Source organism: Gorilla gorilla, chromosome 1 (assembly GCF_029281585.2).
Source record: "Gorilla gorilla gorilla isolate KB3781 chromosome 1, NHGRI_mGorGor1-v2.1_pri, whole genome shotgun sequence".
NCBI classification, from domain to species: domain Eukaryota; kingdom Metazoa; phylum Chordata; class Mammalia; order Primates; family Hominidae; genus Gorilla; species Gorilla gorilla.
The window spans coordinates 72,181,669-72,208,133 of NC_073224.2; the positions used below are offsets into that span (position 1 = coordinate 72,181,669).

General features: G+C 41.2%; 1 protein-coding gene and 1 pseudogene across 2 annotated transcripts in view; both read right to left on the reverse strand.

Annotated features, from left to right (window-relative positions):
• C1H1orf21 (chromosome 1 C1orf21 homolog) overlaps positions 1 to 26,465 on the reverse strand; it is a 232,330-nt gene that overhangs the window by 39,658 nt on the left and 166,207 nt on the right. The gene's annotated exons all lie outside the window — the stretch shown is intronic.
• Positions 5,814 to 15,312, reverse strand: LOC109027000 (tRNA (uracil-5-)-methyltransferase homolog B-like; annotated as a pseudogene).

The following is a 26,465-nucleotide window of genomic DNA, read 5'->3' on the forward strand; positions in this document are numbered from 1 at the left end:
CTGAAGTCAATACTTCCATTACAATTACCTGTCCACAGAGATTATTAGAGTTATTAGTATTTTGTTACAATTATTTAGTAGTAATAAAGTTGGCATGTAAAGTCTCAGCTTTTTGGAAGTTATTTTTCTATAAATTAAAATACAGCCATGTATCTCATTTTATATCAAACAAACATGAAGTGGGGCAAATCAGTTTTAAAGCACCTAACATTTTTCACAAAGTTGCTTTTCAAGGTAGACTGCAAACATTTACAATCTTAAGAAAGTAAACAGAGTTGTAAAAAATTGCTCAGATTTAATTGCATACCAACAAATTTATTAAAATAGTCATTAAGTCACCATGTCAATAATTAAAATAAACAAGCTATGATATAAATTCCACTGGGAATTATAAGTTAAGGCTGTTTTAAAAAGATAATGTATCTCCAAGTTTTTCAAATAAGTATTATATACACACACAGAAAATCAACGAACTTGGAAGAACCACATTCAATTTTTACCCAGAGTGTTTTTAATCAGTCAGAATAGCGTAGGTTATGCTATAGTAAAAAATGACCCCCAGTATTAATTTTCTTTTTTTTTTGAGACAGGGTCTCCCTCTGTCACTCAGGCTGGAGTGCAGTGGCACAATCTCGGCTCACTGCAACCTTCGCCTCCCGGGTTCAAGCAATTCTCCCGCCTCAGCCTCCTCCTGAGTGGCTGGGATTACAGATGCATGCCACCATGCCTGGCTAATTTTTGTATTTTTAGTAGAGATGGGGTTTCCCCATATTGGTCAGGCTGGTCTGGAACTCCCAACCTCGGGTGATCCACCTGCCTTGGCCTCAAAAAGTGCTGGGATTACAGGCATGAGCCACCGCGCCCAGCCAGTATTAATAGTTTATCTCCTGCACACACTACATGACCAGCACAGGCTGCAGGATGGCTCTGCTTAATCTAATCACCCAGTGACTTGGGTTAATGGAGGCCCCATGTCAACAGGTGCTTTTATAATCACCATGGCTGGAGTTCAGCAAGGGTTAGATGTTCCTACTTACTTGGCCAAAGCATGTCACAGGACCACATCTAAATTCAAGAGAGGAAAAAAATACATAGGGGGTTTTCAAAACAGTTCATGGAAAACGTGTATTATGAAAAAATTATGCATGGATTTCAAAATTTTTTCCACCAAAATAAATTTGTACTGACTAGTTATAACATGTTTGAACAGAATCTAGTTCAAGGCACTAAGGATAAGATATCAGTTTGAAAACAGCTCCTATCAGAGCAATATGAATTTTACTAAAACTGAAGCAAGAACAAACACAAATTTATGGTGAAGCTTAAGTGGAAGAATGGTGAAATCATTGATGCTTGTTGAAAAGTTTATGGGGACAATGTCCCAAAGAAATCAGCAGGTTACAAGTGGATAATTCATATTAAGAAGGGATGAGATGATGTTGAAGATGAAGCCCACAGGGGCAGACCATCCACATCAATTTGTAAGGAAAAAATCAATCTTGTTCATGCCCTATTTGAGGAGGACCAATGATTAACAGCAGAAACAATAGTCAACATCATAGACATCTCAATTGGTTCAGCTTATGTAAGTCTGACTAAAAAATTCAAGTTGAGTAGACTTTCCATTCGATGGGTGCCAAAGCTGTTGCACCCAGATTAGCTGCAGACAAGAGCAGAGCTTTCAATGAAAACTTTAAAGAAGTGAGATCGAGAACCTGATCTGCATTCCCTCAAAGGATTGTAACAGGAGATGAAATGTGGCTTTACCAGTACAATCCTGAAGAGAAAGCACAATCAAAGTGATGGCTACCAAGAGGAGGAAGTGGTCTACATAGAGCAAAAGTGAACCAGTCAAGAGTCAAGGTCATGGCAAAAATTTTTAGGGATGTTCAAGACATTTTGCTTGTTGACTTTCTGGAGGGCCAAAGTATGATAACACCTGATTATTAGGAGAGTGTTTTGAGAAAGTTAGCCAATGCTTTTGGAGAAAAATGCCCCAGAAAGCTTCACCAGAGAGTCCTTCTCCACCATGACAAGGCTCCTGCTCATTCCTCTCATTAAGCAAGGGCAATTTTGCAAGAGTTTTTATGGGAAATCATTAGGCATCCACCCTACAGTCCTGATTTGGCTCCTTCTGACTTTTTGTTTTCTAATTTAAAAAAATCTTTCACACAAGGAGTCATCTCTACTTTAAGAAAATCTTGGGCTGGGCGCAGTGGCTCATGCCTGTAATCCCAGCACTTTGACAGGCCGAGGAGGGTGGATCATGAGGTCAGGAGTTCGAGACCAGCCTAACCAACATGGTGAAACCCCGTCTCTGCTAAAAATACAAAAATTAGCCAGGTGTGGTGGTGGGTGCCTGTAATCCCAGCTATTCGGGAGGCTGAGGCAGGAGAATCACTTGAACCTGGGAGGTGGAGGTTGCAGTGAGCTGATATCGTGCCACTGCACTCCAGCCTGGGTGACAAGAGCGAAACTCCATCTTAAACAAAAAAAAAAGGAAAAAAAAAAAAAAGAAAATCTTGATGGGATGCTGAGGTGGGAGATTGCTTGAGGCCAGGAGTTCAAGACCAGACTGGGCAACATGGTGAGACCTCGTCTCAAAAAAAAAAAAAAAAAAAAAACCCAGCTTATATTAAAAAAAATACCTTTAGGTCAGGTGCAGTAGTTCATGCCTATAATCCCAGAACTTCGGGAGGCTGAGGTGGGCAGATCACTTGAGGCCAGGAGTTTGAGACCAGCCTGGCTAACATGGTGGAACCCTATCTCTACTAAAAATACCAAAAAAAAAAAAAAAAAAATTAGCCAGGCATGGTGGTGCACTCCTGTAGTCCCAGCTACTCAGGAGGCTGAAGCACAAGAATTGTTTGAACCCAGGAGGTGGAGGTTGCAATGAGCCGAGATGGAGCCACTGCACTCCTGCCTGGGCAATGGAGTGACTCTGTCTCAAAAAAAAAAAAAAGAACTTTAAAGGGCACCCATTTTTATTCAGCTAATATGTTAAAAAAAAAACAACCCACATTGATATGGTTAAATTACCAAGACGCTCAGTTCTTTTTTTTTTTTTTTTTTAACCTTCACAAGAGGATGGATGCCAGGTCCTCAGTTCTTTAGTGATGGACTAAATGACGGATATCATTGCTTACAAAACTGTCTCAAACGTGACAGAGCTTATGTTGAGAAAGTTTATATTTTTATTTTTTAATTCCCTTTATACAATCCTACTCCTGTGCTTGGAAGGAGAATTGGAATATTTATGGATAGCCTTAATAACTACCATAATGCTAATTAATAAAATATGTATGTATTCTTGATCACAGAACTATCTAACTATCTAAGATTAATCACAGAGGTCTCCTCTTCTTAGTAGTCTGATATGTAACTCTGTCAAGTATCTTATTTGTTATGAACATATGTGTATTTCACAGAAATACAGAAAAAACTGTACTGATGATTTAAACTGGGCCAAAATGCCATTTGGAGCTTAAACTTCAAAACAAACTAAAAGTACTTGATTAGCTTACTGTAGTGGAACAGGACTAGTCAATTACGCTAAATGCCACTTGGACACAATAAAATAGAAGAGAGACAAAATCTGTGGTTTATACCCCAGAAAGCTGCATACATACCACCCTACCTTGTTTTCTCCATTTCTAATTTCTCCTCTCTGATTATGAAATGAGACAAAACACATGTGAATGGGAATCACATTCACTGTGATCCAAAATAAGACTAAAGATCTTAGGAATTCAGCTATTAACTATGCCTGTTGCCTGGTCCCCAGGAGACTGCATTTAAGACCTGACTACTGGCCAGGCATGGTGGCTCACACCTGTAATCCTAACACTTTGGGAGGCTGAGGTGGGTGGATCACGAGGTCAGGAGTTCGAGACCAGCCTGAACAATGCAGTGAAACCCTACCTCTACTAAAAATAAAAAAAATTAGCCAGGCATGGTGGTAGGCGCCTGTAATCTCAGCTACTCGGGAGGCTGAGGCAGAAGAATTGCTTGAACCCCGGAGGTGGAGGTTGCAGTGAGCTGAGATGGGGCGCCACGGCACTCCAGCCTGGGTGACAGTGTGAGACTCTTTCTCAAAAAAAAAAACAAAAACAAAACAAAAAACGAACAGACAAAGAACCTGACTACCACAGAATAAACATGCTTTAAAACTAGATTTTTCTGGTGGGTAAAAATATAGCCAGAAAAATAAAATTACATTGGTAAAAGTTAACAAAATATTATAACAAAGAAATGTATCATCCATCATGTCTTTGATATTTTAACAAATAAAAACCCACCATTTGTGCAGAATTGCTAAACTTTTTCTGTGACTAACCAAAACCTTGCCAGTTTTTTTTCCCACTAAATGGAGAAACTGCACATGTCAAAGCTAAAAACAAAAAGTTAAATGATCTAGTTTTTCTTACAGGCAGATCATTTTTCTCACACTCATTGTGCCATAGAAGCCAGCCAAAAATTAAAATCAGACTCCAGCCTTCCTGAACAAGCTGGACACACCCACAACTCTCTTTAATTCCAAAACTGTCAGTGCCCAGAAAATCTGCTATATTATTTTCCTACTGCTGCTTTAACAAATTAACACACATTCAGTGGCTTAAAATGACATAGATTTATGACGTGACACTTCTGGAGGGCCGCCCTCCTTCTGAAGGCAACAGGAGAGAACCTGTTTCATTGCTTTTCTAGCTTCTACACATCACCGACCCGCCTCGGTCCATAGCTCCTTTCTCCATCTTCAACGCCAGCAGTGTAATATATCTTCTATCTCCAATCTCTGCTTCTGTTATTACATCTTCTTTCTCTAACTGTGATTCTCTTGCTTCCCTCCTGTACGAATCCTTGTGATTATACTGTGTCTACTCAAAGCATTTGAGATAAAGCCAAGATCCCTAATTTCATCACTTCCGTAAAGTCTCTTTTACCATGTAACATAACATATTTATAGGTTCCGTGGATTTGGATGTGGACATCATTCTTCAGCTTACCACAGTGTGCCCTCTGGGCTGTAAAGAGTCACACCCACCCCACATGCAAAATGCATTCATCCATCCCAAGGTCCCCAAAAGTCTCAACCCATTTACAGCACTGGCTTGGCTCCTGGCTGGAGTGCAGAGTGCAGGCCGGCGGGGGATGAAGCTGAGCCGTGCACCTCTGCCAGATCCCCAGGGCCTTGCAAGACAAATTAAGGATTTGGGGTTTTATTCCAAAAGTCATGGGGAGAGCCTCTGAAGGGTTTTAAGCAGGAAAGTTACAAGAGTGGATCTGAATTCTCGAAAGACCACTCGGGCAGCAGTACCCATGAGAACTGGAGGTAGGGAGGCTGCTTAGGAGCCTGCTGCAGTAATCCTGGGGAGGAAAACAGGGCAGTCAGTTTAGTTGAGCATTGCCATAGACTGTGACTACACAAGGGTGGGCCTGAAGCTGGGTGGAGCTGGGTAGTGGAGGCTTGAGAGGACCCTGGACAATAGAGGGAGAAGAAATTTCAGTTGGCTAGGGCAATGCAGACGGCAGTGCCAATGAGGACAGAGTAGAGGAACTGGCAAGACAGTGAGAGGATAGAAGGTTCTCAGAACTGTCTGTTCTGTAGCAGTTAGGACTCCTTCCCTCAAAAGCTACAGAAGCCGGGTGTGGTGGCTCACTCCTGTAATCCCAGCACTTTGGAAGGCCCAGGTGGGCGGATCACCTGAGGTCAGGAGTTCGAGACCAGCCTGGCCAACATGGTGAAACCCCATCTCTACTAAAAATACAAAAATTAGCTGGATGGGGTGGCGCATGCCTATAATTCCAGCTACTCAGGAGGCTGAGGCAGGAGAATTGCTTGAACCCAGGAGGTGGAGGTTGCAGTGAGCCGAGATTGTGCAACTGCACTCCAGCCTGGGTGACAGAGTGAGACTCTATACCAAAAAAAAAAAAAAAAAAAAAGTGACAGAAACTCAACTTGATTTACCTCTGCAGAAAAGTGATATGTTGGTTTACCTAAAAAGAATGAAGCTGATCAGGCTTGGGCCTGACTGGATTCAGGGAGTCAAGCAATGCCCTCTGTCCCCCTGTCTCCCATTTTTGCTTGTCACCTTGGTTTCATTTTTTTTTTCATGATCTCCTGGCAACCCCAGATTCAATCCTTCCACCTCTGTGGCCCAACAGGCAAGAGGGTCTTCCTGTTTGTATCAATTACAAGCAACCCAGGGAAACACTGGTTAGCCTACCTTTAGTCAGGCGCCTACACTGTATTAAGGGGTTGGGGGGTCTCTTAGCAGGGGTCAGGGGGTTTGCTAGAAGAGAAGCCATAGCTAAAACCTCTCTAATTCATCTGGTATGAACTCTTTGTATTAAAATTTTTTTCTATTAGTATACATAGATATAAAATGTATGGATTCTGTTGCATGTATTAAGATTTTTTTAAAGTTCTTTCTTTTTTTTTTTTACCTTTTTGTGTTTTCACATACAGGGGGTTTTAAGTTTTTCACTAATGGAAAAAATGGATTGTTTTCATTTATTACTTCTTCTAGCACTTCTATGATTAGTCCTGGTTAATTGTAAATTTAGGTCCTTACTCATACACCCTCTTCCATACCCCTCTGCAACCTCTTCCCATCGGAAGTCAGAGTAAATGAAGGGAAGTCAATGTTTTAACAGTGTACCCCTTCATCTTCTTGGCTTTTGAACTAATACAAGAGTCATCTCTGTTGTGCTATAATTATTTTACAATGTGGAGCCAGTCACTAGATTTCTATACACAATCTGAACAGTCAATAATCAAATCTGGCATTGTTCTATTTCTGAGGTACTTTTAGTCCAAGGCTGCTAGGAAGAGACCGGTTGTAGCTAGAATTTGGGTTAAAAATGTTCTTCAAAATTGAAATACGGTATTTAGGCAATAGAGACTAAGTGCCATTCTTTTTTTCTCCCTTCTTTCCTTTTTGAGAAATGTACTGCTAGAAATATCTTCATTCTACTGCTAGAAATATCTTCATTCTAAACTCTGCAAACAGAATTGATCCTGTAGTCCTTTAAAGTGGTGTGTTGAGCCCCGAGTTTCTTCATTTGCGTATCTTTTCAGTGTTTTAGAAGCTTTCTTAAAAACTCCCATACTTTCTTTCTTCACACTTGCCCTCAAATTTGGTGTGCATTCCCCTAAGACACCCGAGCTGAGCTCATCCTGTGGATGCGGGATAGTGACAGGACTGGGCCCTCCACAGCCCGACAGGGACAGCTGCTGGTCAGGGAGAAAGAGTGAGAACAAATGAGCCACGTCCCCTGCTGCTCTTACGGCTCTTCCCTCTGAGGCTCTTTCACTAGGAGGCTTTCAAATAAAGGGTTCATTAAAGATATAATAAGCACATTCTCTCCATTCTTTTTCATGCCCTCTAGGTCCTGCTAGTCAAGTCAGTCTTAAGAGCCAGTTTCCTTTTGCCCTTATTCCTTGCCTCTCCACTTAAGTGAAAATCTTTTCCTACTTGAGTAAAAGGCAAAGAAAAAAAAGTTAAAGAACATGATTAGGAGCTTTAACGAATCATATAGGTCTAAATGTAAAGTGGTCCCTGTCTTTCCAATGAGATCCTCAGAAATGTGTCTTGGCAAACATAAATACATAATCCTTTAGGGATGTGGTTGAAACCTTCAGCTGACTACTTATATGGTTTGTTAATTCAGTGACATATATATTTAAGTTCACATATTATGTGAAAATCATATTTAGAAGTATTACTTTTTCCATATGCACATTTCATGAAACAATTTAAACTTTTCAGATGCATCTGACATCAGAGTTTTCACAATCACTTAGAATCACAAAATGTTTGAGTCTTCCGATGTTTCCAAGGTATATATTATCTTCACTTCTTTTTTTTGTTTTGTTTTTGTTTTGTTTTGAGACAGAGTCTTACTCCGTTACCCAGGCTGGAGTGCAGTGGCGTGATCTCAGCTCACGGCAATCTCCACCTCCTGAGTTCAAGTGATTCTCCTGTATCAGCCTCCCAAGTAGCTGGGATTACAGGCGTGTACCACCACGCCCAGATAATTTTCATATTTTTTTTTTCTTTTAGTAGAGATGGGGTTTCACCATGTTGGCTAGGTTGGTCTCGAACTCCTGACCTCAGGTGATCTGCCTGCCTCGGCCTCCCAAAGTGCTGGGATTACAGACATGAGCCATGGTGCCTGGCCTATCTTCATTTCTACTTTGAAGTAAAACGCAGTTTGAATTTTTTATTTTATTTTTAATTTTTTAAAGATTTCAACTTTTATATTCAGGGGGTACATGTGAAGGTTTGTACCAAGGATATATTGCTTGATGCTGAGGTTTGGGGTATGAGTGAACCTGTCATGCAGGTTGAATTTTTAATTCCAGGCCACCAATACTCCACATTATTCACCACTTATCATATTATTTTTTCAAAGTAACTGTTAACGCTTTTCCTGTGTAAAAAAAAAAAGGGAAGCTCGCTGCCAGCACTTATTTAATTTTACGTAAACATGCTCTTTGAGGCTGAAGCAAATCTGACTTTCAATGTGAAAATAAAATACACAAACCGTTTTTGGAGTTATTTCTAAACAGAACTAACATCAGAATCGTCTGAATCATCAGAAACGTCTATTTCGGAAAAATCAGATTCATCAAATGAATTTTCGGCCAAGAACTCTTCGAGAATGATGTTAACATCACGCGTAGGAATGTTACGTTTTCTAGGACTTGACATTTTAACTGATTGAGAATTACTGTATTTTGTAAATGGAAATACCACTACTAAAAACAGAATGCTATGAATAGAATGATGTCTTTTGTTTCCAAAGTCGATATACTAGAGTGATGTGAAAATAATATTAAAAGAGATTTTGCATGATGAAAGTTATCTCGGGGTAAACGCTGCAGCTGCAAGTGCCATCAGTGAGTATTCTCAGGGTAAATGGAAAAGGGTTAATAGGCTGTTTACAATGACATACAGCAATAATGACTATATTAAAATAGCTTTTTTTTTCCTCCATTAGAAACAAAGTTGATTCTGACAGAAGATCGCTGCAAGCATCCAGAGTGATCATGGGCTGAGAGAGTGCCTACACCATGAGACTTACATACAAGGCGGCATCCACTTGACTGAAGTGTATTTTTTTTTTTTTTTTTTTGAGAAGGAGTCTCGCTCTGTCTCCCAGGCTAGAGTACAGTGGCGTGATCTTGGCTCACTGCAACCTCCGCCTCCTGGTTCAAGCGAGTCTCCTGCCTCAGCCTCCTGAGTAGCTGAGATTACAGGTGCATGCCACCACGCCTGGCTGATTTTTGTATTTTCAGTAGAGATGGGGTTTCACCATGTTGGTCAGGCTGGTCTCAAACTCCTCACCTCATGATCCACCTGCCTCAGCCTTCCAAAGTGCTGGGATTACAGGCGTGATCCACCGCACCTGGCCTGAAGCATAATTTTTTAAAAAAAAATCTTGCATGGATCCTGGCTTATACCATAATGCAGTAGAAACTTTTACCAATGATCATCTTCAACAATGACTTTACCAAACTCCAGGGTTTTCTGATTGATAGAACTTACTAGAAATGTTAGAGACTTTATCCCATTTCTCTAAATTTCACTTCAGTAAACTGCTGAAATGAAAACTCACAAATGTGAGTGCTACATCTGCTGTCTAACAGTCATTTTCCAGAAAACATGCTTACAAAACAGAACAGAATAGAATGTATACTGGTCCATTTACCTATATGCATGTTCTTGCTCCCTCGCTCCCTCTTCCTACGCCTCCTTTCTCAAAGAGTTGTATGTTGCAGATGATAAACTGCTAGAATACAGACACAATCGTGTTTAATTTGTTCCTTACATGAGGTCTTATGTATATTCTTCACTGATGTTCCCTTGATAATCTGATAATGGAGAAACACAGCTTTTGATTCCTTGTCTCTTATGGTCTCTTGTAATCATAAACACAATAACAACAAAAATAATAGCTCTCATTGACAGCACCCCTCCCAAGAGCCAGACGCCTGACTAAGGCCTGTGGACATTAACTGAGTGAATGCAGATGAAATGCCAGGCACAAGTCCTGCCATGTGGTAAGAGCCCAATAGATGCCAGCCATTACTATTATTGCTGTTATCTGTATTAATTGTTATCATTCAATCCTCATAACAACTATATGAGGTAAGCATTCCCACAGTTGAGAACATTAAGAAGAACATCAAGGAAACAAGGCCATAGAGTTACTGGCCAAGAGGGGATAGAAACTCTGCATGTCCATCTTTTTCAATAAATACTTTACATTCTTAAAAAGGCCAAATCTATATAAATTAAAGAGGATGAGGAAAAGAGCAGTCCACATATTTTTAAACTCCCCCCTTATGTTCCAATATCTAATGATGAGAGAGGTCTGGAAGGGACACACAATTTTAATGACAGGGAAAGAATCCTGGAAATCCCCCAATGGCCATAGATGATAAACAGCAGCTGCCCCTTTCCAGCCCAAAGCAAGTCAAAGCCAGGCAAGTCATGGAAAGGGATGAAGTGTCTCCAGCAAACAACAGGGGGTAGAGGGACCAGGTATAACTGGTAAGATAAAGCCCACTCGAAAGGCAATCAAAATTCTTCTAAACGGTCATTCAAGTTGACCAAGTAATACATATAGCCGGCGTTGATACTAGGTAAAGCCAGTTGTTAAACACAGTCACATGCTGCATAACAGCATTTTGGTCACCGATGAACTGCATATATGACAGGGGTCCCGTAAGATTATAATACTGTATTTTTACCGTACCTTTTCTATGCTTAGAGATGTTTAGATGGACAAATACTTATCATTGTGTATAAATGCTTGCAAGATTCAGCTCAGTGACATGCTGTACAGGTTTGTAGCCTAGGAGCAACAGGCTATACCATAGAGCCTAGGTGTGTAGAACCTGTGTAAGTTCACTCTATGAGGTTCACGTGACAACAAAAATCACCTCAGGATGCATTTCTTCGAACATTTCCTGGTCGTTAAGCAACCCATGACTGTGAATACACCACTTTCATTACATCTGGCAAGATGTTCTGCCTTAGCACTCGGTTGCATTATTTTCCTTTTCTTTCCTGTTCACTATGCTTTAATTCTGAGGACTATAGGAGGGTAGAATATTACTTTTTAAAAACTTTAAAAATGTGTCTAAGCACACCCTTTTCTAAAATTGATGACCTGATGTTAAAATATTATTTTTCATGTCATTTATAATCTTATCAGAATCCATTTAATGAAGTTTGGTTAGACTTCAGTGAAAATTATCTTCCAGAGTTGTTTTCCCTGCCTGGGATATAGGGGTAACTTTACTACAATTAGTATGTATAGTGCAGAATTTCATGCAAGGGGACTGTGGCAGCAGTGTGATAATTTAAACAACATTATAATTTAAACATATTTAACAATTAAACATAAACATATTTAACACATTTCAGCATATTTAACATAATTTAAACTTATTAAACATTATTTAAACATTCAAACAAACAAAACAAAAAGGATATACGCACAAACTTGCTGCTACTTAGATCACTGCAGCTTCTAGGATCCCATGTCTTTTACTGATTTAAAAACACAGCGAAAATAAAAAAATAAAAAAGTTGTGCCTGAAAATATATATTTAAATCTTATTTAATATAGTATAAAATTTGTTTGCCACCTCTACCTAATTCCTTGTTCTAGGGTGAACAAGGCAGAATGATATTACATAACTAAGTGGCAGCTTTTCCCTCAAATAAATATCCTATACCTATTATCAAGAGGAAACTGCAGTTTCGAGGATGATTTGGATAGACCAGACTGCAGTGTCCATGCTACTTTTTGAAGACTCAGTTAAAGGGCCCTAAATTCTTGGCTTCTGTAGGCTTTGGCTTAGGACATATGGCTATGCCATAGTCCTCTCCACAGCACAGTGACCTCTTCCTGAACTGACAACAGTAAGTCCTTTACCAACCCTAGCTCACTGTTCTGACATCCCTGGCCCCAATCTTCAAAATAGTACCACCCTGTCACAGCCAGTTTCTATCATCATTCTGTCTTGTTCAAAGTTTTATTATCTATTTTATTTTTTAGGGATGGAAGTCTTGCTATATTGCCCAGGCTGTCCTCGAACTCCTGGCCTCAGGTGATTCTCCATCCTTGGCCTCCCAAGTAGCTTGGACCAGAGGCACCTGCCACTGCACCCAGTCTGGAGTTTAATTTTATTTTTTCCTCCAAATTAAGTAGTTGTCTATTTAGGTAATTTTATTTGAAAGGAGAATATCATAATCCAGAAATGAATGAGCATTTCCTCATTTAACCTTCCAAAGTTCAGCCTCTGACAAAGTGTAAGGCAAGTAACAGAATTTAGCTTATCTGTATACAAAAGGACTTTCAACCATGCTCTAGAAAATGTGCACACTTTCATTTAATGACCACTGATGATGGAAATGAGAAGCAAGTGGCAATGGGAACTGCTGCTTCCTTGTCCAAATTAGCGAACCACCACCTGCTCTACTGCTCTGTATCACTGGAACAACTCCAGTTCCTCCAGAGACTATGAAAAGGAACTGCAGAAGCTGGTCAAGGTAGCATGGTACACTCCATCAGGCTTGTGAAGAAAAGCAAAAGAAAACACCATGCTGACGCCCTCTCATCCTGGGTAGAACCACTGTCTCCCTCCCTATTCTTGGCAGAGACTTATCCCAATGCCTTGGCTTATCTGTTTACATATCTGTCTCTTCTTACTACAGCTCCTTTAAATGCTTCTACTTAATAAAATGCAAGCCCCTAAAGACGGTGTTCACGTCTTATCCATCTTTGTATATAGTAGGTAATGTGGTAGGCACTCAATAAAGGTTGGAAGAAAGAACGAATGAACATTTGTCCTCCTTTACTTGTGTGCTACACAACATTAATGTGCAACATTAATCCCACTCAGAATGAAGCTGGGCACAGAAAGGGCAGAATGACCTTTGGAGCTGAGGCACAAGAATGGAGGACCATCAAAGAGAAGGAGTGGTGCTTTCATTGTAACCTTGACTAAAATTGTGACTGTGGCTCCATGGGAGAAAAAGAGAGCAAGAAACAGCAGTCACCCCGGTGCATGGGCACCATCACTTTTAAGCTGAGTTATAAGAACCTCAGGGTGTTTTTTAAAAAATAGGTTTTAAGTTACTTCAAAGAGGAAAAAGAGCTTAACATGCAGCATTTTACTCTAAATATCTTTGAAATATTTTCACCATAAGACTTTTAGGTTGTAATGCCAATAAATATCAAATATTATTCCCTTATAATACTCACAGTATCACGTAAGAACTTCTCTAAAATGCACAGCAGCCTGGAGTAGTCAAATTCATGGAGACAGAAAGTAGAATGGTGGTTGCCAGTGACTGGGAACAGCGAGGAAGGAGGAGTTAGTGTTTAATGGGTACAAAGTTTAAGTTTTGCAAGATGAAAAAAGTCCTGGAGATGGATGGTGGTGATGGTTGCACAATAATGTGAATGTACTTAATGCCACTGAACTGTATTCTCAAAAATGATTAAGATGATAAATTTTATATTATGTATATTTTACCACAATTTTTTTGTGTATGTATGTGGTAAAAGGAAAGTCGCTCTCAAATGCTAGCAGATAGGAGAATGCCTGGGCTCTAGCCTCAAGGGAATCACTTCAAACTTTAGGCTAGAGAGAGGGTTTTAAAATGGTGAACATGGAATGGGAGGTGTGCAGGAGTGTGCTGGGTACAAGGTCTGGATGTCTTGTTCTGGTGGCTGTCTTCAGCCACGGTGCACCTGGAGTGCAGCTGGGTGTCATCCCAACAATGGCTGGGTTGTGGATTAACTACCTTGAGGTAATCTCTGGAATTTCACAGCTCAGTCTTCATGCCTGATTGTCTCAAGATTAGCCCCTGGAACTTTCAGTGTGGTTCATTCCTTGTGGTTTCATCACGGGGCTTGCAGGAAACAAAAGCTAGTATGCGGAGGGCCTTGAAATTTCAAATGGCTTGAACTTCCTTGTAATGCAGTTCAGCATGGGCTGGGTTCACATAGCAACAATTAACTGTCCATCTTCCTTTGACTTTAGCAGCCCTGGAAAAATCTCTGCTTGACCAGTATGAAACTCAAAGCTGGTGATGCCATTGTAGGCTGCAGTCTGCCTAGCATCCTCCGCTGCTTGCCCCACCAACGAAATCCCAAGGACCTGCGATGTAGCTGATCCAGAGATAGGCTGATCACACCGGTTCCACAGCAGATGTCAAAGAGGATGGTGTTAGAGTTCACTGCACTCAGCTTCCCTAAAATCCAATACAGCATCTCTGCACCAGCAGTGTTAATCTGGAAAAAGGCATCTGGAGAGATGCAGACCTTCAAGCCCAGGAGATCTTTAAAGATATGAGGTTCCCCAAACAAGAGCTGGTACGTGGACTGATAATGGCTGAAACAGGTCCTGCTTTCCTGGAAGTCAGGTGAAGTCAAGTCACAGACTGCTCCAGGACCTTTAATGAAAAATTCCTTTACAGTCTCCTTCTGAACATGGAGCTCCTCTGGACTTAATTCCTGGGGATGGAATGTGATGACAGCCATTGTGTGCCTTAGGCTATTGGTGTGGACTGTGAGCTCACACCAGTATCCACCTTCATGAAGAAGGCAGGGCTCTGTTGGAGACTGTGGAAGGAATACTTCATAGTACTGTGCCACCTGACTGTGTTTCTCAGGGATGTTTTTCAGATGGTTAGACTGTACACAGACGATGTTCCCGTCTCTTCAAGTTCCCAGGTCATATTCCACAGTCTTTGGATTGCCATCTGGACCCTGATTCACAGAGAAGGTGGACTTATTTCTGTAGCCGCTGACGACAGGAGATGGTATTATAGGATGGAGAAGACAATACAGCCCCTCAGATTTGGGTGCAGCTGTTGTCACATTGACTCCATCGAGCATTTGGATATGAGACTCTAGTCTTTGTAAAATTTCACCTTGAGCTGTTCATAGCTCAGCCTCCAGAGCAGCATCACAACACCAGCCAGCCTTTCCTGCCAGGAATCATCTAGTAGTCCCAGATGGCTTGGTTTCTTCTGACTTTTTTGTCCTTTTTGACACTTCTTGGCTACCATATGGGTGAAATTTCCCTTACATACTATGCCCCAAAAGAGCTGTGACCAACCTGGTGGTTTTATGGCACACCAGGGAAGCAGTCTTGGTTTGGAGAAGAAACCCACCATAGAGAGGAAGCACCTGAGGCTGTGTTAGGACTCTTCTCTTAATGCCTGCCATCCAAAGACACACTGAAATCCACCTCTCAGGGTTGAGGTGAGAACAACAAGTTCATATATATGGCACGCTCTGGACTGTGCTGAACACGGCAGCTGTCTAACATGTGTCACTACTCTTCTTTAGGCTCTGAATTGAAGCGTGTCACTTGGTTTCTTCATGCCTTAATGTCTCCAACCTGCAAAATCGAGGCAGCAAACCAAAAGGGCAGCAGATGGCCCAGTTTACTGTGGCGGGGAAAGAGTCATTTCCTGTTGAGCAGGGCACTTCTACTACTCCCTGACACATGCAGCCAACCTGGGGGCAGGTACGGCAGAACGTGGGGCTCCTCCCAGTGCCAGTATAGCAGCTGGCCTGGGCACCTCGACTCCTCTCGGGGAGTACCCTTCCCTACTTTGCTGGGGGATCTTCTCTTGAGACCTTCCTCAAAAGCATTCATAACCCTAATCCACAATTTTAAACAACGTACAACAAAAGTTGGAAGGAGTTCTCACCCCCAGCCTCCCCCAAGCTTCCCCTCCCCTTCTAATATATTATCTCTTTCATTCCATCCATTAAATGTCCTCTCCTTATTTTTATACTCAAAAATCAACATTAAACAGAAAATTTACATACACAGATTGGTTAAAATATTTACTTATAGATTTATAAATAGTCTGCAGTCCCAAGGACAATTGGCCACGTAATCTATTGAACAACAGTGATCTGTATAGGTTTGGTCACAATGGAAAACTACAGATCCTGTAAAGGTTTAATATGCAGGACTTTAATAATGTGTAATTTCACACATGCAGGGCCTTTTACATGCCCTTTACAGGGGGACACCCCACATAATTTTCCAGTTGAAGGTAATAAAGTCATATTACAAACTGAAAGCAACCATAGGAACTGGAATGAATGTGATGACCTTTCTGGAGAAGCACCAGTGTTCAGAAAAGAGGTGCATGGTGAGGTCTAGAGAACCCGGGCTCTGAAGGTGGCCAGATCTTTAAAAGCTAGACTCTGCCACTTAATGTTTGTAAAGTCTGTAAGTAACTTAAACTCTTAGAGCCTTAGTTTCTTAATCTGTAGACTGAAGATAACAGAATTTCTCTCATAAAACACTATTATTATATCAAATGAGATTAAGTAAGATAGTGCAAGCACCTGGAACATGGTGCATATTCAATAATTCTTAGATACTATTAATTATCCTCATGAATAATATCAGAATATAATATTGTTCTGTTCTAAATTTATTATGTGTGTGCATATGTGTGTGCACACACTTCTGAAAAGTAACCAGGTCAACCTCAGAGTCTTGTCCTGAAATACTTTTTTGTTCTAACATCATGAGGTTTGAGAGCAAGGATGGCACTTTTAAGGGTAGTCTAGTCTAGCCCTTCATTTTACATCAGTGTTAACTAACGTCTAGAGAGAGTAAAGGACTTGATGAAGGTCATACTGTTAGTGGCATAATTAAAGCCTATCCTTTGATCCAGGTCTCCTTCCTTTCTACTGTGGAACTTCTGTAGGTAGCAGAACAAAAACAGTTGAATTTTCAAACCTCACCTTCTAATTCTGGACTGTGTGCCATGTAAGCAGCAGGTGAAACATGGCAGAGGTGACTCGCTGTGTCCTGTGATAGCCGAATTAGAAAAGACCCCAGCTAAGGTTTCCAGAGATCCCTAGTGCTAGCAATTCCTGAGCCTCTGGTTCATTCTACATATAACTGGCTTTCTTGGGTTTGCTAAGAAATGCAACTCTTCACTCTCTCAGCTTTCCAATTTACAGAATGTTATAGTATTATTGTCTCCTGTTCTCTTAGCCTTAGAGAATTATTATTATTAGGCCAGGTGTGGTGGCTTACACCTGTAATCCCAGCACTTTGGGAGGCTGAGGCCGGATAACTTGAGGTCAGGAGTTCAAGACCAGCCTGGCCAATATGGTGAAACCTGGTCTCTACTAAAAATACAAAAATCAGCCGGGCATGGTGGTGCATTCCTGTAGTCCCAACTACTTGGGAGGCTGAGGCAGGAGATCACTTGAACCCGGGAGGCGCAGGTTGCAGTGAGCTGAGATCACGCCATTGCTCTCCAGCCTGGGCATCAGAGCAAGACTCTGTCTCAAAATAAATAAATAAGTAAATAAAGAGAATTATTATTATTATTCTGTAAGACCAACAGCTGTGTTCTATCTCTTCTACCTAGTCCAGTCCAGGTATTTTGCATATATATTCTAACTCTAGAGTAGTAAGCAGTAGTTGTTATTATTACTTCTAGTTAGAAATGAGGAAACCAAGTTTCAGCAATTTGCCCAAGGTCTCTCAGAGGGTTTGAATTCAGGTATCTCCAATGTCAGAGCGCAGGTTGTAGATCCTGACCTCATTCAAGCATCCACGGTGAAATAATGCTAACAGTGACTGTTGATCACCTCTGAGAATTCACTTTGTGCACAGTAACCACAACAGCCTTATGATATAAGTACTATTAGCATTTCTTGATTTTATAGAGGAGGAAACTAGGTCACAGAGTGGTTAAACTGCTCAAGAGCCCAAACCCCTGAGACTGGGTTCCTAAAATTCACCAGACAGTTAAATATTCTCCGTCCACCTTGCGGATTTCCACAATCTTCTTTAAGAACTTCCCCCAACCTTGTATTTTCTTTCCTAGATGGCTTGTTCCAAAAGAAAACAGAAATCTCCTCGAACCAGCCAACCAAAGCAGCGACAATGGATAGAGGATAGCCAGAGTTCAAGTAAAATCATTTTGAAAATATTTTCACAAGAAATCATTTTGCTAGATTACACTATTCTCTGCTTATAATTACCTTCAGACATTCAATTCAGGAATAATGTCAAGAAGGTGCCCATGTAACTAGACATGTAAAAAATGATAACTAGAATTTGCTTTCTAGTCTGACAGCCTGAAATTATGTATGCTAGGGGGAGCTGTTGAACAATTTTAAGGTTTTCATCCATTTGGTATTTTTAGAGTTGCATGTGGTAGTGCTTTGGGGTAGGGTGAGCTTGCAATTTTTAATTAAAACCCATTTAACCTCAGCTTGGTAACTTTTAACCAACACAATGTTTTGCTGCAGAAGACATTTTAAAATAAGTTGTATTCATTATATGTGCAGTTAATTTTTATTCATGCGGAAGCATTTATCACCCATTGTTTTTTCTCCTATCACATTTAAGAACTTGATTAAAAGATAATGCAACGTAGGTGTTAAACCTAAAGAAAGAGGCAGTGTCTCTAGGGCATTATTGATGATGGTAAGATGTGCATCTCATAGTAGTTAACAGAATCTCTAATATAGAGGAAGCAAAGAACCAAAACCTTGGCAATCAGGAAATCTTAGCTCTAACTCTCTTGCTCCACAATTCAGCTAAATGACCTAAGTACTTGTTAATAAATCATGATGCAGAAAATACACAGGACTAGGAAGGTTAGAAAGCAGAGCACCACTTATGCTGAACTGACACAACTTTGGTCACGTAGGCTCAGTCCAAAATAGAAAATGTGATGTAGTTAAACATAAAAGGTCACACAATAGGCAGAACTACCCCAAAGTCTATATAATTAGGAATTAAGCACACGTGCAAATATATATCCTTCTCTGAACTTTCATTAGTGGTCTACAAAATTACTTGTTGTAGAACAGTGCCTACATCTACACAAAATAATTTTAGTAGTAAATGCTTAAATTTTTTGAATGAATAAAGATGATCAAGTCCAGCAGTTACAAGTTTGTAGCACTTTTAATACTTGCTTCTTAAAAGAAAATGAAGAAGAATCATTCGTGTGTGCTGAAAGGCACTGTGTAGACAAATGACAACTTACCAAGATATCACTATGTTGCCTTAATTATTCCCTCGATGCTTCATACATTGCTTCTCCCATATGGGGTGAATGACTTGAAGTAGGAGGCAATGTCTTTACACGCTGCTCAGATATTTCATGCAGCTGCTAGGGCTGTGCCAGGCAAAAGGAACTCAGTGAACACTTGTTGATGGATAAACTGTGCAGATGAAAATGTGAGCTACTTCCTATGTAGTTTATCCAAGTTTATGGGAACATTCCTGTGGTACGGGGAGAGCTATTGCTATATAACTGCTGTTTAAAAGGTGGAGTGAACAACCTAACACCATTTGTTATAATTTACTCTTTGAAAATTACTAAGTCAAATATAATTTTTTTCTTTCCATTCTCAAGTCCAGGAAAATTGTTGCTTACGATTAGAAGATCTGACAGCTGCTGGAACACTGGGGCAAAGGGGTTTTCCTGCTTTCCATGAAAATATGTGAGTTACTCCATGTACTAGTTTTCTAGAACCATTTAGTTTGTTCTTAGAAATAGCTTACAGCAGCATCCACAACACACAGGTCCTTTTGCAGTTGGCAACATTGAAACTACTATTCTGGTACACGGGCTAAAAAAAGAAAACCTAAAAAAGGCCTTTTGGTGGGTGAAAAATGATCTTAGATAATTTTAAAAAAGAAAGAAAGAAAACTGGGGGTGGGGGGAAGCGCCCAAAGGAACATGTTTTAAAAAACCCCACTTTGGGAGGTCAAGGTAGGCGGATCATGAGGTCAGGAGTTCGAGACCAGCCTGGCCAAGAGACTAGCCTGGCCAATATTGTGAAACCCTGTCTCTACTAAAAATACAAAAATTAGCCAGGCGTGGTGGTGGGTGCCTGCAATCCCAGCTACTTGGGAGGCTGAGGCAGGAGAATTACTTGATCCCGGCAGGTGGAGTTTGCAGTGAGCCGAAGATCACACCATCGCATTCCAGCCTGGGCAACAGAGCCAGACTCTGACTCAAAACAAACAAACAAACAAACAAACACCCTAGAAACATACCTGTTCAACAAAGTCAGACTTTTGGAATCAAAAGTTCCTTTTCAGGGAGCAACTTAAAAAGATTTAGGAGAGAAAACACTTTGAGAGGTACTGGGGCTAAGGCACATGATCTGAGTATGTCCTTTGATTCAAATCTACTGATCCTAAAATGACAGGTCTTGGCTTTATCTCATCACTGACAGCACACTGTCATCCAGAAAAAGTCTATCTGTTGGATTATACCAGCCCAGGATTATACCTATATCCCTGCTCAAGGTGGTTTGGCAAAGTTCAGCAGGTATCCTTTCCCGGCTCCACCCTGAAGCCTTAAAATTAGGAGGAGGGAGCTGTACACCAGAGTGTCTTTGAGGAGGGCAGTGGGTTGGGTGAGAGAACCAGCTCTGCAACACATTAAAATGCCTTCTTGCTGTGGCACTGGCAGGCTTAGGTTGGGCTAGGCAAATCCACTGCCCTGCAATTTATTCTAAATATGGTAAATGCCCTTGTCAAGATGATCTTGCTAAAACTGGATTATTCCACAAAGGCTGGAAATATACCTCTACTTAGCAAAGGATTTCTCATAGAGAACACAACAGCATTGTAAACAAGAGTCTTAACAGAATTAAGAAAATAAATCTTTCAAGAAGCCTTAAGCACATCAGAGAGCATCATCTACATACAGATAACTGGCGTACTAATTAAAAATAATTCCTATTGATTCATTAAAACAGGCAATTTCAGAGCTGCCATTAGTCACCATCTCATTAATCCATGATCAAAGAATTATTCAAGGTAAAGTGAAGAATTAATTTCATAGGGGCATCTTTGCCAGGGACAGATACCTTTTAGAGGTGGTAAGCTGGGGATCATGCCTGTCACATTGGAGGATTCTGGAGAGCCTGCTCTTGGGGCCTCCAGACTTGCTGGTCTGGAGTATTTGTGGTCAATGGCTGGGAGGAAGCTGATCGTCTCCCCCACACTCCACTTGAGGTGTTTCTCTACCTGCAGAAAAGGTACCTAACAATGATTCTTTCAGCTAATTAGGTTTTACAAGAAAGGGGTGGGGGGAGGATATTGTAATATTTGAAATGAAAAGTTTGAATTTTCTTAAAAATATTCTGATTTGCCTTTTCTTCTGGCTCATATGAACCAGTGTGGTTTTGCTGTCATTGAAATTACTAGAAATTTGGAGTTGACACACATCATCTTATTCATTCTAGTGGGTTATTGTTAAAGGTTTTCAATCTCTAGATTTGCAAAGATCTTACAGTGCCTTTTCTTTGGTTTCTAGAAGTTCCAAACCTGAATTACTCTGCAAAGTCATCTAATATCTATTACGTACTAATGTGACAGGCACATTACTATTATGTCTTAGGCAAACATATCCTTTTTTTAATCTCTTCAACTAAGCATGTGACTAATCATAATTGTTTAATGTGCGTCTACTATGTACCAGGCATCTTATATGAATTCTTGCTAACCCCTTAAATAATCTGGCATGTTACTGATTGCTTGCTACATGTATTAGGCCATTCTTGCATTGCTATAGAGAAACCCAAGGGCTGGGCACGGTGGCTCACATCTGTAATCCCAGCACTTTGGGAGGTCAAGGCGGGATGACTGCTTGAGCTCAGGAGTCCGAGACCAGCCTGAGGAACATAGTGAGACCCTGTGTCTACAAAAAATACAAAAGTCAGCCAGCAACAGTGGCTCACGCCCGTAATCCTAGCACTTTGGGAGGCTGAGGTGGTGGATAACTTGAGCTCAGGAGTTAGAGACCAGCCTGGGCAACATGGTGAAGCCTCATCTTTATAAGAATTACAAAAATTTGCTGGGCATGGTGGCATGCACCTGTAGTCCCAGCTGCTCAGGAGGCTGAGACAGGAGGATCACTTGAGCTCAGGTTGTAGGGAGCCATGACTGGATTGTGCCACTGCACTTTAGTCTGGGTGACAGAACATGTGAAAGAAAGGAAAGAAAGTAAGGGAGGGAGGGAGGGAGGGAGGAAGGAAGGAAGGAAGGGAGGAAGAGAGGGAGGGAGGGGAATAAAGAAAGAGAGAAAGGAAGTAAGGAAGGAAGGAAGGAAGGAAGGGGGTAAGGAAGGAAGGAGGGAAGGGAGAGAAAGAAAGATGCCTGACACTAGGTAATTTATTTAAAAAGTGGTTTAATGGGCTCATGGTTTTGCAGGCTTTACAGGAAGCACAGCTGCTTCTGCTTCTGGGGAGGCCTCAGGGAGCTTTTACTCATGGCAGAAAGTGAGGCAGGAATAGGCACTTCACATGGTGAAAGCAGGAGCAGGAGAGAGAGTGGGGGTGGGAGGAGGTGCCACACACTTTTAAGTGACCAGATCTTGCAATAACTCACTATTGCGAAAATAGCACCAAGCCATGAGGGATCCTCCCCCATGATCCAAACACCTCCTACCAGGTCTGACCTCCAGCACTGGAGATTACAATTCAACACTAGATTTGGGTGGGGACAAATATCCAAATTATATCACTACAGCAAGTACATACTGGGGATGGACTCCCTATCCACATTTTACAGTCAAGGAAACTCAAGCTCAGAAAATATCAAGCAACTTAACTTCCATGTTCACAGGACTAGGTATTGGCAAATTCTGGACTCATACCTTGTCAGTCTGACTCAGGTCTATCTGCTTTCTTCTACTCTACAATTCTGCCTACAGGGCCAGTATTAACAACTAGCAGGGACTGAGTATGTGGCTCTTGCCAGGCATTGTCCAGATGGTTTTGCATGTATCAACTGATTTATCACTCACAACAATTCTATGAGGAAATACTATTAGTATTACTAGTGCTATTATTGCTATTGCTACTATTACTATTATTATCACTATTTCAGAGAAAGAAACAGAGAGCTTAAGAAGCTAGCCCAAGTTTACTCGAAGGATCCCAGATGGCCAACAACCAAGGTGGGCAGCCTGGTGACCCGAGAGTTCCCTCTCTCATCAGGAGTGGCCGTCTGCAGCCAAAGGTCTCTATGTCTGGGATGCTGGAAAGGGAGTCTATATTGGATAGATGGCTGCATTTGACCTCCAAACTTCTTTCTAAAGATTCCTAGATGCTTACAATCTAATGGTTTATGTACATTTTGACTTTGGAATTCGTGGCATATAAGATAGGTGTGCTTTAAAAAATCCTAGCAACTACTCTAGCAAATTTTTTTAAAACAGCACGATTTTTCACCTTGTCAAGATCAAATGTTCTGAAAGCATTAGCAGTCATTACACAAATCAGGGCCATAGAAATCATGAATAATTTACTGATGAACATTAAGATTTTATATTCTGTGACATACATGATAGAAGCTTATTGGTGAGTTTTGAAGGAGATGTGAAGAGGCTGCTGGTAGGAAAGGGAAACAGAAAGCTAAGGTGACTTCTACTGTACTGGCTGCTAATGAATTAATAAGAAGTGGTGAGTAAGAGGAGACAGAAAATCAGCTGGAGAAACTGAGCCTGTAAAGAGCCACCCTTTGCTCTTACCATGTTGAAAACCAAAACGGTAAAGCAGGATATAAATGAGACTTTGCATACAGACATGTGCCTGAATTCATACAAAAGACAGGGGTTTAACGCAATGAAACCTGTTAAGGGCAACTGCATATGCCAGTCAAGTTCCACAGGAATTCCCCACTTCACATCTGCAGAGCTGTGCCCAAATCACAGTGATTTTATCTAGAATGAACGGCTCCATCAGCTACATTATCTGGTAGTACTGCCAACAAGCTGTTGGTGGTATTTTATGTTAAAACAAAATAACTGAAAATAACTAATAGATAACCAAAGATCACCAAAGTCAATCTAAGTACTTCCTAAATGGAAACTGAAACTTGAAGGGAATGAGGTTTTAAATTGAGCTTCTCACACAATTAGCAATTGCAAAAATATGGAACCAGCCCAAATGCCCATCAATCAACAAGTGGATAAAGAAAATGTGGTATGTATATACCATGGAATACTACTCAGCCATAAAAAGAAATGAAATAATGGCATTCACATCAACCTGGATGGAACTGGAGACCATTATTCTAAGTGAAGTAACTCGAGAATGCAAAACCAAATATTGTACGTTCTCACTCATAAGTGGGAGCTAAGCTATGAGGACGCAAAGGCATGGGAATGATACAATGGACTTTGGGGATTCGGAGGAAAGGGTGGGAGTGGGGCGAGGAATAAACGACTACACAATGGGTACAGTGTACACTGCTCGGGTGATGGGTGCACCAAAATCTCAGAAATCACCACTAAAGAACTTATCCATGTAAGTTAACACCACCTGTTCCCACAAAACCTATTGAAATAAAAAAAAGAAAAAAACACACATACACACAAATTGAGCTTCTCAGGCTAACTAAACACTACAAGAACAATAATGGCACAGTTCATGACCCCCAGGTTGACATTGATGAGCGTCAGGAGGCTAAGACATATACGTGGAAAATTCCATCTGATAGTGCAAAGGTGGGAGCAGAGAGCAGCTCACACACATGCAAATGAATCAGCAATAATTCACAAGTTGACAGAATGTTTGTCAATGAGGAGAAACTACATATTGTTTGGAGCAAGATAAAAACAAATATAAAAAAATACCATTTGGGGAACAGAGTGGGAGGGGAAATGACATAAAGGTTAATTAAGTCTTGTGATGCTCAGGCCGCTTTTATCAGAGTGATTCAGTTGGACAAAAAATAGAAATGGGTTTTCTAAGCCAAGACAGTCTTCCATTCATCTTTTCCTTTTTAAAATTATAGTCACCCTCCTTAACAATAAGGATCAGATTTTCAAAAAGTGAGTGTGGCTCATGTGTTTTTCCCTAGGCTTGGTCATATGATACAGATATCACCTTTCCACTCTTTAGAAGTCTGATTCTGTTTCCCCTTCCTTCATTCTTCCTCAACACGTGGAATAGTTCCAAAATAAAACATAATAGCTTTAAGATTTTCTATTTAAAATCATTATTTGACCACATAAATCTGAAAAAATAATGGGCAGTGGTCACAATGGTGGCCAAGACGGTGGAGGGTTCCTTCCTTCCTGTTTTGTGTTTAAATAATCAGGGGACTGTCCTCTGATTCCCATTCTTTGGCTTGGCCTGGCCTCTGGCAGAGGCTCCTGTTCTTCTCCTCTGCCTGGGTCCATGACAGACACAGCCTTCTGGAACAGAACTTCCTTCACCAGCAGAGGCTCTCTGATTCTTTTTGCTCTGGAAGCAAGAATGGGTTTTTGGATATGCTTTGATAATATGCAAGGAGTATACCTGGTATGAAAGCCTGTCAGCAGGCACTGCAGGTTCCTTTTCTAAAACTGGGAGCCTGACTCACATCCCCTGCTACTGACCCACCCCACAGTGTTATCCAACAAGTACCTGCATCAGCTTATTTGGCCAAGAAGCCAAATAAAACCCCATGAGAATCCATACTGTGGTGAACACTGTGGATGCCTCTCAGTGTGTGTATGTGTGTGTGTTGTGTGTGTGTTTGGGGTTGGGGGGGTGGTGAGGGAGAGGAGAGAGCAATTACCTATTAGGACATTTCTTACAGATCATTCTAGAGTACAGTTCAGGACAAAGAAGAAGGGAAGTGGTAAAGCTTTATCTCCCTCTAGCAGGAGTCCCAGCCTGTGGCTACAGTGAGATTCCCTCAGGGATCCCTTTTGTCCAGATGGCCTGGAGGGCCAGTGGGCGGATCCTTGCAGAGGTAATTGGCATAAGGCACCACATTGTGCCAGGGAAATTATTTTTCCTGCCAGAAGCTTGTTTAGCTAAGTCAGAAGAATGCCTCTGTGTTGGAGGGGAGCCTTCCTCACTCGGAACTTCTGATTTAGTTACGCCTCCCACCCCACCTCCAGTCCTCCCTCCCCCAACTCCTTGCCCTGCTCCTGAGAGTAAAGCCAGAAAGTGAGTTTCACCAAAAGAAAAAAAATGGGGGCACAAGGCTGCTCTGGCCCAAGGGTCTGGGTAAAGAAGGTAACAGGTGTTGGTGCATATGTGTGTGACAGTGTGTGTGTGTGTGTGTATGTGTGAGGGTGTGTGGGGGTGTGTGTGCTATTCCCACATCACGGCACAGTTTTACAGAAGAGTGGACTTTGGTGAAGATCCTTCCATGACAGAAGCAGCAGCATCTGGCCGTGAACATACATCAGTGACCTTAGCTTGGGATCTGAGGGGCTGCCTCAGTGTAGACATTGGCAGCAGCTCACAGGGGCCTCTGCCTACCACCAATGGTTTCTTGGGTGTCAGAGGTCTGGCAGAAGATGCCAGTCCCTGAGATTTCCCAGGAATAACTTAGGGACCTCAAAATGGAGGGGAGATGTCTGGTTCCACACAGCTGATAAGAGGCAGAAAACTGATTTATTTGTTCA